Source organism: Oryzias melastigma, linkage group LG1, assembly GCF_002922805.2.
Source record: "Oryzias melastigma strain HK-1 linkage group LG1, ASM292280v2, whole genome shotgun sequence".
Classification (NCBI taxonomy): domain Eukaryota; kingdom Metazoa; phylum Chordata; class Actinopteri; order Beloniformes; family Adrianichthyidae; genus Oryzias; species Oryzias melastigma.
The window spans coordinates 5,118,130-5,132,610 of record NC_050512.1 but is presented as its reverse complement, the minus strand read 5'-3'; positions in this window follow the sequence as shown (position 1 = coordinate 5,132,610).

The window sequence follows — 14,481 nt, the reverse complement described above, 5'->3', positions numbered from 1 at the left end:
AACATGGCTAGAGGCTTTCACTTCAATTTCATCAGATGAAATCGCCAAGACGGAAGTCAACGCACTTGTTCATGGTGTGCATCATCATTTATAAATGTGTTTATTTTATAGAGCATTAAGTCAGGTTTCTGTCTGTGTGTGCGCATATCTGTTTGCATGCTTTGGCTTGCATTTTTGGATTGTGCCTCAAAGCCTGCGTAACCTACAAGGGCCAGAACAAGGGTGATTAAACTTGCGTAAAAAGTGATGACTCTGCCCATTATGCAGAGGTAACATATGAGCCTTCCCCCCAGCCAGTGTTTGACAAGCCAACATGTACGCTTCGATCTCCTGGGTGATAGAGTGCATCGGTGTGTGTGTAACCCGCTCCTGTAGCGGATCCCTGCACCTCTACATCTGCCTTGAATATAGAATAACTACTGAATATTTCACATCCTGCTTCTCACATTGCCCTTTATCTCATAAATCACTGTTTATGGACCATTTAGCTGCTGCCTGCTCTGTATATGCCAGTGTATTAGTGAGTGTATGACAGTAGAAGCACAAGATGAAAATAGCAACTAACAATGAGCATTCTTTATATTTTTATCTAAGGTAAACAGACATATTTATGATCAAGAACTTAATAAAGAACATTGTCACATTTAAACTTATTTTTCTAAGGATCAGAAACCTAATATTCCAGTGGAGTTTTATCTGTAAAAATATCCACTCTGAAGCAACACACTCAAATACTCTTATACTACAAAAGCGAAGCACAGTGAAGCTTCATTCCATGTGTGTGTGTGTTTATACCCATGTGGATCACGGGGCCATTCTATTTTGTGAGCTGTCAGATATTTGGCCAGGGTCAGAGCCTAAGGGACGGCGATGGAGGATGTGGAGTTTGGGTTAGCATGGTGGGAGGAAGGAGAAGCAAGAGGTCTGAAGAGACACAGATGAACCGAGAGATGGAGTTTGTAGAATTCACAATGGCCTTTGGCTGCATGGAAAAGGTAGGAAAAAATGGTAAAGTTGAATGGAAACAGAAGGTTAAAAAAAACAAAACTAAACTCTCTAAATTTGGAGCTTTGAATATATATAAAAAAGTTTCACTGTGTCACTTTAGGGGGGATTTTTTTAGTTTTCCAAAGTTTCTTTGCAAAAAAAAAAAAAAACTAAACTCAAGAGAAATTAAATGTATAATTCATGCCAACTTTTACAGTATGTATACAAAAAGGTCAAAGAGCAGTCCAGCGCATTAACTGTATAAACAGTAATGTACCAGCAAAACTGACACAAAAATGTACACTGAGGAATAATTCCTACTTGAGTCTTTGTCAAACAAGGAAACTGAGTGTAGTGTCCCAAGAACAAAGACAACATGACCAACTTTCAGTGATTCTCAGAAAAGCAAAAACCTGAACCAGAACCAGAGAAGAGTTGCATAAATCAAGGTATATTTCATAAAAAATGGATGTGATAACACTGGGGCTGTGAACGCACCTGATCAATCTAAAAGAATGAACGCGTTGATATTTATTAACTCTAATGAATTACATGGCGTGAAGAAACAGTCTTTTGCTTTGCCTTGGCGGTTCAGGCTTCCACGGGTGCGTCAAAACCATATATGTAATGTCTTTGGTCGAAACACTTTGTCAGCTATTATCCCTGGTATACGATGGTCACTTGATAAATGTAAACATTACAGATGATAACAATTAAGAAAAACATTATCTCTGGCCTGTTTTTGTTCAAAAGATTGTCAGGTCATTTTCATCATTTCTTTTTATTTGTTTGTTTGTTTATTTGTTTTTTGCTGTTTTTGTCCCAAAATAATAAAAAAGAGCTGGAAATTGTCTTAAAATGTACCTGTTTAAACATTGTAATTAATTGTGGTTAATCATAACACAAAAGTTTGATTAATCGAATACATTTTTAATCGATTGACAGTACTAATTAAAACAAATGGTTTAAATGGATGATTTCATATTTTGATTATTTACAGATAATAAGTGGTGAGCAAATAGTATTACAAAAACTAACACTTATTGCGATAATGTTTTTTTAAGTTTGGGATTAATTAGTTCCCGGTCCTAGTTAACACATTATTAGATACTTTAAACAGGGAAGCAAATGGTTCTCCTACTGGTTTCACATCATAGATTCTGGAAACTAAATTTAATGGTAATTGCACACTTTTATAGGTGAGTAGTCAGGGCAGTTTGTAGATGAAGATAGCAATGCTTTAAATTAAAATATTGAAGCCAAATTCCAAATATTAGAAAACACAGTCTCCCAGTAATGTATCAACTTAGTGGCCTAGTAGTAAAGAATCTGGCGTGATACCAGGAGATCTTTGATATGACCTGACTGTAAATCTGAATCTAAGACTGTGACCCGATGCCTCCCTGGTTGACACTCAGCATTAAGGGTTGGATTGGGGAGGTTAAATCACCAAATAGTTTTTGAATGTTGACTGTAACTGCAGCTTACGGCCCGTCTGGGGATGGGTTGAAAGCAGAGAACAACTTTTGGAGACTCAGCTGTTGGTGCTTCTGCAATCGTGACTCATGTAAGGGGAGAGAACAGAATGATAGTTACATTTCTACATTACTTGATTACATTTTTTTGGGAATGTATCACACCATTACATAATAAAAATAGCTAGTCTTTAGCTATACGTTTTTGTAACCACTCTAATGGACACACTATATTTGGATAATAGTCAGCTATCAACAGCAGTGATATTCTGAGCTTTAATCAAAGCATCTCAAACCATTGATAGCTGTCTGGTATGAGCTACCACTGTTTGAAAAAAAAAAATATCTGAAAGCAGTACTTTGCTTTTTATGATAAACAGAGTAACAATAATGATTGCATATGCTACATGTTACCTGGGGCAGCCGTGGTGCATAGGTAAAGCGGTCAACCTCTGATCAGAAGATCACAGGTTAAAATGTCCTTGGGGAGGACACTGAACCCATACTGCTCCTGATGGTTTTGGGTTGGCGCCAATGTGAGGCATCAGTGTGTGAATGTGCGTGTAGATGGGTGAACTGGACTGTGAGTGTAAAACACTTTGGGCCTTCTAAGAGATAGCAATGATTCAACATCACACTCTTGTGTATTGGACAACTTCAAGGGCCTGGAGCTGAAGTTGCATGAAGCTACCTGTTTGGATGTGGCTGACTTTAATGCCCCCCTGGCCAGTTTAGCCTTTGTCCTATCTTATGGGTCTAGATGACCCCACTCTTATATGTGTGATCCCTCCCATGACAAGTGGACAGGATTTAATATCTGTCATATATCTGTTTATATCTGTTATATATATATATTTATATTTATCTATTTATATCCAACTTATTTCCATCATGTCTTCTTACAGTATCTACTTTCCTAATTCCAGATGACACACTCAACAATAGTAACCGCCCTTGCTGACTGAGACCCAAACCGATCCAGTATGAAAGTTTTGTTCATGATTTGCATGTTTGACTTTGGTTTTATATCGCATGTCCTTTCTGACACAGCCCTCTGCATTTTCCTGGACTTGAGACTGGCAAACCAGACCACTGGCTTCATTGAGGTCACACATTCTACATGGCAATGTTACTTAAAAAATAATGAATATTGTATTTTGTTCAGGGTTCTGGGGTTCTTAGTCATTTACTGTTTGCTTTTGACTGTTTTCCTAAAATATTTTTGCAATGACAGTATTGGCATTAGAAAGACGGTCTTTTTCTTCTCCGACTTACTAATTGGTCACTGGGGATTACTCCTCGATTGTCTGTGTGCCAAGCTAAAATGATGTTTATTATAAAAAATATATATATAATAGTGAAGTTGAAAAAATGCAACAGAAATTCTGACACTTCAGAGCAGTGGCTGAAAGTCAAATAGAGAGAAACCCATCACTAATCAGTTGTAGTGTTTGCATCAAATTTAAATCTATCTCTATATCTATATCTATATCTAAATATATTTGCTTATTGTTTTTATGTGTGAGCAAATCTTTTCCCATAAATCTACAATGTCATATTGTAGCTGGAAATATTACTTACCATTGCAGAGAATGAAGATTTCATGTAAATGCATTTCCAGCATCAAGATTTGTTTAAGTTTTAATTCATCTTTAACAAAAATCACAATTTTATAATCCATATTAAATTGCATTTGCAACTGCAAATATGTGAACTTTTAGTTTGGAATCACTTTTGGTAATCCTAGATATTTATTGTGTCCCTAGAGATTCCTCAACTCAAAGTGGCCGATGCCGATTCTCTATGGGAAAGAAGGAAAGCGGTTAAAGTAAAATGACGTTCTTTTCTAAGGAATGTTTTAAAAAATGTCTCTTCTTGCTGTTACACAGTTGGGAAGAGCTGGGATTTTGTTAAGATGATGCAAACATTGTCTATTAGCCAAAAGATATGTAATGTATAACGCCCTTTCAGGTGTCCGTTTTAGAAATGAATGAACATTGATATATATTACTGGATTGGCCCTTTCATATTTGCTGCTATAGACAGAGAGATGTGCATTCAGGCGCCATTGCCACTGCATTACGTCATGGCAGCAGAACACTGCTGTTCCAATGGAGGATAGGCAGACATCAACCACAACAAAATCTGGCTAGCTCCCTCATTTCTTAACCATTTTTTGTAAAATATGGCTCAAATTAAAGCTTGGAAAATGATTGATCTCAAATATTTATTATCTATAAAGATGAATCTGTAAATAGTGCAATAATTGCACTTTCTTCTGCTACAGGTAAGACATTGCTGTCAAATTCAGAGATTTGCCTTTATGTGCTAAAGTCTAAATAACTGAGGTTGTAAATGCGTGTCACCCAAGCCAAGGAAGGAGGGAGATTGATGAAGTTTAATGGCATGAATGACTGACCAAGTTTAGCAACAAAGCCCTTTACCTATTAAAAACATCTGACAGTGCTAAAAAAAATAAAAACATTTACCACATTTTCCAATAAAACTACAACTTTTACTATTTTTGGATTACATATATGTCAATTGCATTCAAAATTTACCTTCAAATAGACAATTTCATAGTACTTTGAGAGTAAGGCTCCAGCTAGCACCTTTAGCTGATACTAGCATGTAATCCGCGAGTTGCTAGCACCCACTTTAGCGCTCACTCCACGATTCCCAGCCTGATTTCTCTCTATTAAAATGTGATTCATGTCCTGTGAGGATTCCTCTTGATCATAGTATTTTTTGTGGTGTTTTTTGAAGTTGATTGCAAAATATTGCATCCCCTGTTGTTGTTCTTTGCGCACTTTTTTGGACCTCCTCCATTCATCACTCGGGAAGACTCAATAGTAATGCTGCAGGTATGTCACGTCGTACGTCATGTGATTTCCAATCCAGTAATATATATCAATGCGAATGAATGAGTCGGAAGCGTGAACTGCTCGATGTTAGGGGGAGGAAGGTTGATTGCTTGAAGTCCATTAATTTTTGATAATGGACACCTTGAAAGACATCATCCCGTGTATGTTCATTTTCAAAATTAATTGTTCTTTGACCTTGTCATTTTTTACATTTAAATTGTTTTTCACATGCAGGAAGTGGACTGTTTGATGCACAGTGCAACATGTTGTGTTGGTGACGGGTCCACAGCCTGCACCGACCTCGCTCTGCTGCAGCGGAAGAAACTGGTACAAATGCTGAACGCCATGTCAAGTGAAACAAAGCATAATTTCAAAGAGAGAAAATGGACCTCTTGTTGCTTGTAATTGTCCTGATGATAATATGTTTTATCTGGACTTTACATAAAGCTGGTGGAGACAGTGCACAGGGTTCCAGTAACAGACACATATGCAACCTTTCTACTGTTGTTTCAATGAAACAAAGACCACAAGTAGTTTCCTAGATCACTTTGATTGCAAGAAATTTCCCCCATTAGTTCCATTGATCAATAAATACGTATCAACAAACAATTACATTATTATTCATAAAAAAACACATTCTTCAACACATATTTACTCTGTATCAAGCAATAACCATACCCATCATAGAGACTACTGTATTGCTGTTGTTTTGGATTGAATTCTGTCCCCCAATGTGCCAAGTTTCTGTTACTCTGGTTACCAACTGGTGTTTAGGCCAGCCCAAAACCTTTTTTTGGTATCCATTATCACCTTCTAATGGACTGCAGCCAATCAAAATAGAGCATTCAGCCCGACCATAGTATAAAATTAGTTAATAGTAAATATATTAAAGTTTGACCTTACCACATTTTGCAGAATAGGCATTAGAGTAAACTCTGAAAGAACAACAACATTAATTGATATTTATTGTGCATTTCCTTACACAGGACAACAAGTACAAACTTCCCAGAGTGTCACATGGAAAGTTTTGTGTGCGTTAAAGGGTGGCTTCTTCAGACTTGTTCCAGAATTCAAACATAAAGAAAAGTAAGACAGCAGTTAGAATAATAAAGTATTTCCTTTTCTCAACATTAGCACAGTTGTTTTAAATTAGGTTTACAGAAACCTTTACAACATCTCATCGCTTATTGTAAAATGTTCTGTAGTGAAAAAGTACTGACCGAAAATCTACTTATAATAAGCACCAACATGCTGAGTCACTAAAACCAAAGTGCGTTAGTGACAACATATAGCTTACAGTTTGAAAGAGAGACTTTAAAGATTCTTACTTGATGTACAGTCATAAGGCGTAGATGATGTAATACTCATGCCTGGACCTTCTTTTACTGAGCTGTGACTGCTGACAGGAAAGAGAACTCAGAAAAGGATTTCCATATTTCATCACTTCTTAACAACCTGTGATAGAGTCAAGAAAAGTGCAGTTTTATCTGAATTTTACATAAAGCAGGTGGAGATAGCGCACGTGGTTCCAGAAACAGACACATCTGCAACCTTTCCACTGTTGTTGAACTCTCAACATAAAATCCCTCGGACAGTTTTTACTAAAACATGCAATGTGCTCACTAAACACAGCAGGACATGAATTAGAAATGAAAACATAATAGCACATAATAGTCCTTTCTAGAAAAACTAAATAAAAAATAAGTATTTTGAGGGAAGCTATGATAGCAAATCCAAATAAAAACAGTGCAGAGATGTCCTCTGTGTGCTGAGCATTAACTCATCCACAGAGACATGAATGTTTAAAATCCCCCTCAACAGAAACTCTGTGTTCTCAATTCTCAACCTGCATTAATTATTGATGCATTTAATGTCAGCTGCTGTGTTGCTTCAACATTATTCTGTTATAAGCTCTGCTTTGCTAACCTGAGCTTAAATGTCAGCAGATGACCTTAATGAAACAAGTTTAGGTGGAGCATTAACTTCTGCCCCCACAGGTACTTGTTGTGAGTGTTCTGCATGAGCTCATATATTATTTAGGAAAGAGATGAGTTTCAGTGGGTAGCAAGCTGTGAATTTTAATTATGATTCAGAAATTCAATTCAATAATTATTTCTTATTAATAGAAAAGATTGCGCTCAGGAGAATAATTTGTAAAAGTGTTTATGTCCTCTCGAGGGAGGCTGAGCCTGCAATCAGATGTGTTGTTCATGACATAAAGCCCACAGTTGAGGTTGCAGTGTAGGTTTGATGAAGATGTTTCATTTGGCGAGGGGATGAGCACAGCGGGATTGCATTCAAAAAGTAAGGTGCAGAGAGGGTAATGGGATGGGAAGGGAAACAAAATGAACTGATGTGAAAAGCATGTGTTGCTGTGATGCAACATGTTGTGATACCGAGCAAGTATGAGCTCTAGCTTGTTTACTGGGTGATTGAGAAAAAATAAAAACCATAAAAGCGGGATGTTTATGTCTAGAAGGAGTTTTCTCTACCCTGCAGCCAGAGATGTGATCCTGTGATATCAGTGATTGTGCAAAGGTTGAAACGAAATAAACAGAAAACATGTTTTGGTTGGTAACTCCCGTGCTCTACTGAAATATCTGAGATTTCTCCATCCATCCAATGCAATGTGGGTGAATGGATTATATCTGTAATGTGTGCCTCGCTACACGTTATCGAATAGTTTAAATCTAAACAGCCTTTAGAGCCACAGTCGAGGGTATAATACCCACTGAGCTGTCTTATAGGGACCTTTTCTCTTGGTGAAAGCACTTATTTTCTCATCGAGGTACTAAGATTACGAAGAGTAAACAAACCTCTGTCTCCACAAAATAGATTTGTGGTGACAGCTATAATCGTAATGACATTTTTCTTGTGCTGGAAAGAAAGAAACGGGATCAAGAATTTTAGAGCAACATCACCCTAACATTAGCTATGGGCACTAGAAACCAAAGAAAGTTTTGAATATATTCATACAAGTTTACATAACATCTTTCGATCTCATTTAAGTGTAAATATACAGACATGTATAGCTTCAAATGAATGTATTCCTTTATTTGTTTCTGGGATAGCCAAATACTTAGATCAGGGTTGTCATTCTCAATCACGCAGGGGAACAGAATCCAAAACACATTTTAGGTTGAGAGCTGAAAAGGATAAATGTTTTAAATGTTTAAAACTTTATGTTTTTTAACAAAAATAAGAATAACAACTGATAGGGATATTATTTTAGGCTAAATCAACTTTATTCTTAAATAATTTACAATATTCTACCCTCCATAAAAATGGATTCTCTTAAAATTATACAAAGTAGAAGTAAACTCAAATAAAAAAAAATTACAAAAATTAAAATTTCTTAACTTTTATGTTAAAACAAACCTTTTTGTTTGCTCACCATAAAAAAATATATTGTCAAAATGATAGAACAATGAACAGAAACCTGGACATAAAAATGAAATTTGTGCTTTTCATCATGAACAAATCAAATCATTCTGTTTTATTTGCTCTTGTGTCGTTTTATCAGAGCTGGACTTTTTAACAAGTTAATTTCTGTTTGATGTGTGATTTCTAAAAACCTCTAATTGTGAATAACATAGGTGTTGATAACACATTAAAAAAACTAGACCAAATAACTTTTCTCCTAGGATTACTTCAAAAATATTTGCTGTTTTCCTAATCTAGTGCAATGCCAACAGTAAAAATCCTTCCGAAATGATTTTACGGATCTGACATATTTACACGGTGAGCCGGATGTGGCCCGCGAGCCTTGATTTGTCTGCATTAAATCTTTGATTACAGCATAGATACCCTATAAAAAAATAATTAATTAATTAAAGCCGCGAGCGGCGTTGGATGGCCCACAGTCGCTACCCGCCCTCTCCCTCGCCGCCCACCCCTACGCACAATCGCCACCCTCGCTGCCCGCCCCTACGCACCATCGCTGCCCTCCACGCCCACCTTTGCCACAAGCTCACCTGCTAAGCAGCCCCTATGCACCACTAACCCCCCCATCCCCTTACTGTGTAGCTGGAATGAGATGTATGTGAGAAATTGACGAAAAAAGCAGTTTTTTTCAAAATGGCGGCTTTTCTGTTATCTCCATAGCAACCATTTTATGTTTTGTTCGCCTGAGGTCACCGAACAGATTGACGTTAGTTTTGCAAGAATCAGCAAAAGTACATTTTTGAATTTCCTTAGCAACGGAGGTTATTTGCTAACCACGCCCACATTCCTTATATGGTCATATTCAATGTTATAATACCTGTTACAGCTTAAGCATGGGATCAACATATTAAAGTGTCATAGCAATGCATTGAAATATGAGCGTTTATTAAGACTACGCCACTTTTGCAAGCTCGCCATGCGCACGCCGTTTAAAATCTATAGCTTGTAATACCATATAATTTATGCCAATAGCTTCCCAATGATGCCAAAAGCGTTTGGAAATGTTTGGCAAATATCTCTAAAAGTTATATTTGTTTGAAGCTGTTGCTAAAAGTCGTTTTTTTTGGACAAATCAAGATGGCAGCCCTTCCCAAGGTCAAACGTCAACAAAGCTTTAGGGGTCGTTGAAGACTAATGCCAGCGGCATGTTGGTCAAATTTCGTAAAATTTGGACAAACAAAAGGTACGTTTCATCTTTGTGAAATTCACAAAATGTCAGATTTCGAAACAAAATGGCCGCCAAGATATATCCAGTAAAGCTATATTGGTTTTGTTCGCAAATTGCGAACAAAATTTTTGCTTTTGCTGAGTCAGCAGTTTTTTCGCAATGTTTTTGCTTACCAGGGCTGCATTTTAAGCATTGCGGCTTCGAAAGTTATATCGTTTCGCTCAGCTTGGGCCCCCGGACGCCCGAATATCCTTTTTACGCAAATTGGCCAAAATATGTGCGCGCTATCTAAGACCATGGTGGTTGCAACCTCGCCACGCGCACGCCATTCAAATTCTACAACTTCTAATTACAACATTTTTCTCACAGTAGATTCCCATTTATGGCTGGTGATGTTACATAAAAATTGATAAAACCCCCTAGGAGGTATTTCATTTTGTAGCTTTGAGTAAAAGTGCTTTTTTTCAACATTTCAAGATTGCGGCATCTTCCCAAGGTCAAAGGTCAATGAAACTTCTAGGGTCGTTGTAGACTTAAGCTGTGGACGTGATTCTCAAGTTTCGTGAAAATTAAACAAACAAAATGTTGTTTTCCCATATTGTTGAAAATCGTGAAAATCGCCATTTCTCTGACTTCGCCACAAGATGGCTGCCAAGCCGTAGGTCATGTGGCCATCCTATAATAATTTCAAATATTCCTGGGCTTATCCGCGACACGTGCCATGGGCTTTTGTTTGCGTATTTCGAAATATTTTTTTTTTGACCCCATAAGCGATTTTCGGCCCATTCATTTTTTTTACGAACACCCTCGCCGTGATGTCATTGTTTTGGGGGGGGGGGTCACGTGCAACATGCCAAATATTCTTTTTCAATTTTCCCTAGGCGTGATAAAATTTTGAGGTACTTTCCGTTTATGTGGCGGGGGTGAAATTTTGGCTCAAAGGCGCAGAAAGATAGAATGTTAAAGCAAAAACAATATGGTCCTTGCAGTCAGTAGACTGCTGCTGCGGGCCATAATAATAATATAAAAAAGAAAAAGCTGAAAGCCATAACATTGCTCCAGAATAGCTGTTGACAAAAATCAAAAACAGATTAACAACATTTATATAATGTATGTTCATTTATTTATTTGCTTGCATAGTTGGACCTATAAATGACCTTCAAGTCCTCATTTTCAGAACAACCTTACTAACTGTCAAACTGATTTTCTTCAAATGTTGATGATGTCATATCTGGCCAAGATAGAAACAACAATGAAGCTTGAAAAGGATTCTAACTAGTTTCAGTGCTGTTGTAGCTACTAAACAACTGAGTCACAAAACTGCATTCAACATTCAGTCATTGGTTCAGTTACAGTTGACGCTGATGTCGGTTTAATCACAGAAGAAAATCATCAAAAAGGCTTTTTCATAACTTAGTCTGAAATGGTTTAAATATTTTTGTTTTAGTGTCTGTAAAATATACACAAAATGCTAGATCTTGTGTGTTCCTTTATCAAGTTGCAGAACAGTTTTGACCCTAGGCCCTGACTCCACTGATTTTAATAATGTGGATCAAGACTTTTTTGTGACCTGCATGTTTCATCATACTTAGGTTTTCTGACCCCTCATTGTCAAGCAGATGTGTTGGAGAAGTAAAGAAGATGCATGCTGGGCTTTATTCATGGGAAAATGCCCCCAAGCCACTATCAGCTGTTATCATCATCTGCTGCTCCCCTGCTCTGCTGGACCGCTTGCCTCTTTATTCCTGTTCTTCTCTGCAACAAGCCAAAAAAAGTAGAACCTCACCAAAAAGAAATCCAAGGTCCTTGATTTAAATGACCTATTTTATGGTAAAAGATTTCTTCTGGATGCGTGTGATGAATGAGTTTTGTTGGGTCTTCGCTTTAGTTGGAGTAACTCTCTCAACACTGACTTAATTACAAAAAATCCTTGAATGTATTGTAGTTTTTAACTTTAACAGTCAGCAGGTTGGTCTCGCCTTATTTAAATTTGACACCTATTTGTACATTTTCTTGCAGTTTTGTGTCTCCAAGTGGCAGTGATTTAACAAAATAAAGTTTCCCACAGTTCAATTTGTTTCAATTTCTTTATTTCTTTACATTTCCACAAATCAACAAAAACAAAACTTTTGGTTCAGTAATGTGTTCCCCCTGATAATTCCCATTTCTTTATTTGCGAATTTCACGTTTTCGAGGATAGTTTTTTAGTAATTCTCTCATACTCTTCCAGTACGTTGCAAAAACTGTGACACCTTGAGAAGGTTTTATTAAATTTTTGTATCCAAAGGAGGTGCTGCGCTGCTGAAGTGTATCTGCGCACAGCTAAGCGCAGTGGAGCCCCCTCGGGAGCGCAGAGGGATGGTGCGCTCCTCTTTTCTCCGTGGAGAGAAGAGCAATCCCTCTTGCATGGAGAAATGGCATCAACTGACTCGGAAGCGGCTGAAAAAATCCTGATATGCTGAAGAAGATAATCGGGGAGAATATTTATCAGCTGCAGCAGACGTTTATTTTTCCTGATTTTAAGGTACAGAGTGACCCTCCTCATCTGTGTCATAGAGTAATATGACGCTGCAGCTGCTGGACAGTCTTCTGTTCTGAATTAGATTTAAAAAAAAACAAACAAAAAAAATATTTTTGTTTAGCAATACTCCAACATTCTTTAAGAAATGTTTTATAAAGCATGATCAGAAAAGTTTCTGATGAGTATGGATCGGTGAGGGACATCCTTAAGCTGCCGGGTTGGGGGGGTTCTCCATAATTGTGGATTCGGCATATTCGCAGATGCCTCCGGTCCCTAAACCTTAAACAAATAAGGGAGCATACTGTACTGTTTCATTTGCATTGGCAAGAATTATAAATGTTTTCATTGAGTGTATTTTTTTTAACTGTATAATAATGAACCCCACATTGAAATACTTAGTCCACACTGATGAGTGTCATGTCATTTTCTAGAATCCCAGCAGCCGCTGCAAAAATTATTCCTTATACTCAGAACAGCCTATCATTTTTATGCACTGTGTACAGTTAAAAAGAAAAAACAAAAAAAACAGCAACAAGGCACTGTATTGGTGATCTAAGCATTGTTTTCCCCATTTTTAGTTTTTATGTTAACCTGGGCTGAATTGCTTCTGGATATATATTAATTTACAGATACTTGCATTGGATGTATTATTTTCAGTTCAAGATGACAGGATGCTATTTGGATTTATTAATTTTTTTCTAATGTGCCTTTTGATTAGAATGTACATCCTGTAACTTTTAGACGGTCAGGGTAGCAGCACTGTCAACTAAATATTAGAAAAACAATAACTGCATGTTTTTAATAACAAATATTGTATAAAAAATGTTACTCAAAAGCTTCTTAAACTTCTCTTAATCATATATGTCCTTTGAAAATGATCTTAGTAAAACCATCTCACTGCTTAAAAGGTAATCTTTTATTTCGATGTCATTGGAAGGAAAAAATAGGCAAACCATTATGGTACATAATGCATATTACAGTCATAATCCAGTTCATGCACATTTCGTTGTGACCGCTTAAGCAACACACAAGAATAAGTAAGGAGGAAGTTTTAACAAATTGGTGAAAGTCGAAAGCAATTTTTTATAATTTAAATTTCCCCCAAATCTTGTGCAAGGAAGCCAATTAGTGCTGTTTAAGTGATAAGTGTGCCATCCTTGTGTGCAGCCTGACTGTTAGAATTGAGCAAATTAGGCAATTAGAGCGTAATTTATTTGGGCACCCTACAGGTGTCCTACAAGCATTAACATGCTACTTGCACACCTCATGTGTGCAGAATTTGTGCACAGTCAGTAGGGAGCCAATAGGCACACCTTAGAAACAACCTGAGCATGGTGTTAAGGCCAAAAATAAAAATACTTCACAATACATTTACCACATTCAGAACATTGTTCTTTCCATTTTTACAATGTCCACTGAGGTGGCCGTACAAGCCTAAAGGAAGCTGCAAGATATACCCGTGCTCCTTCTTGGTGTTCGTCGATGACCCTCAATGGGACCGGAGAACCCAAAGATTTGCAGCATATGACCTCTGGTGGTTATGCTGTATGTTTTGCCAGTGTTCATGAGTCCCCATGTGTGTGTGAATGTAACTGTGACTGTTAAGTGCTTTTGGTCTTCAAGGGAGGTAGAAAAAGGACTATACAAATATACATCATACACCTTTTAACGCTTTACTTTTTATTCAAAGATTGTTCTCAGTACATATAAAAATGTCCCTTTTTAAAAACCTTGACAAAACATTATTTCACAATGTTTTAGTATCGATCTCTTAGCTAATGCATATCAGGAAAAATCCATGAAAGATCATCAGAAGTATAAAAACTTGGTGTGTTCCCATTTATATTGTCCAAGGCGTAGTCCTTCCCAGTTGTCCTCCATAAAATACACTTCATTTATTCATTTTTGGTCTGTTTATTAATCATTAAAAAAAGGATATGTTTTGATATTAGGTCATCTGTCATGATATATATTTATAGTATGGTTTAGTTTTAGTCAGGATATTTTATAGTGAAAGTTAAC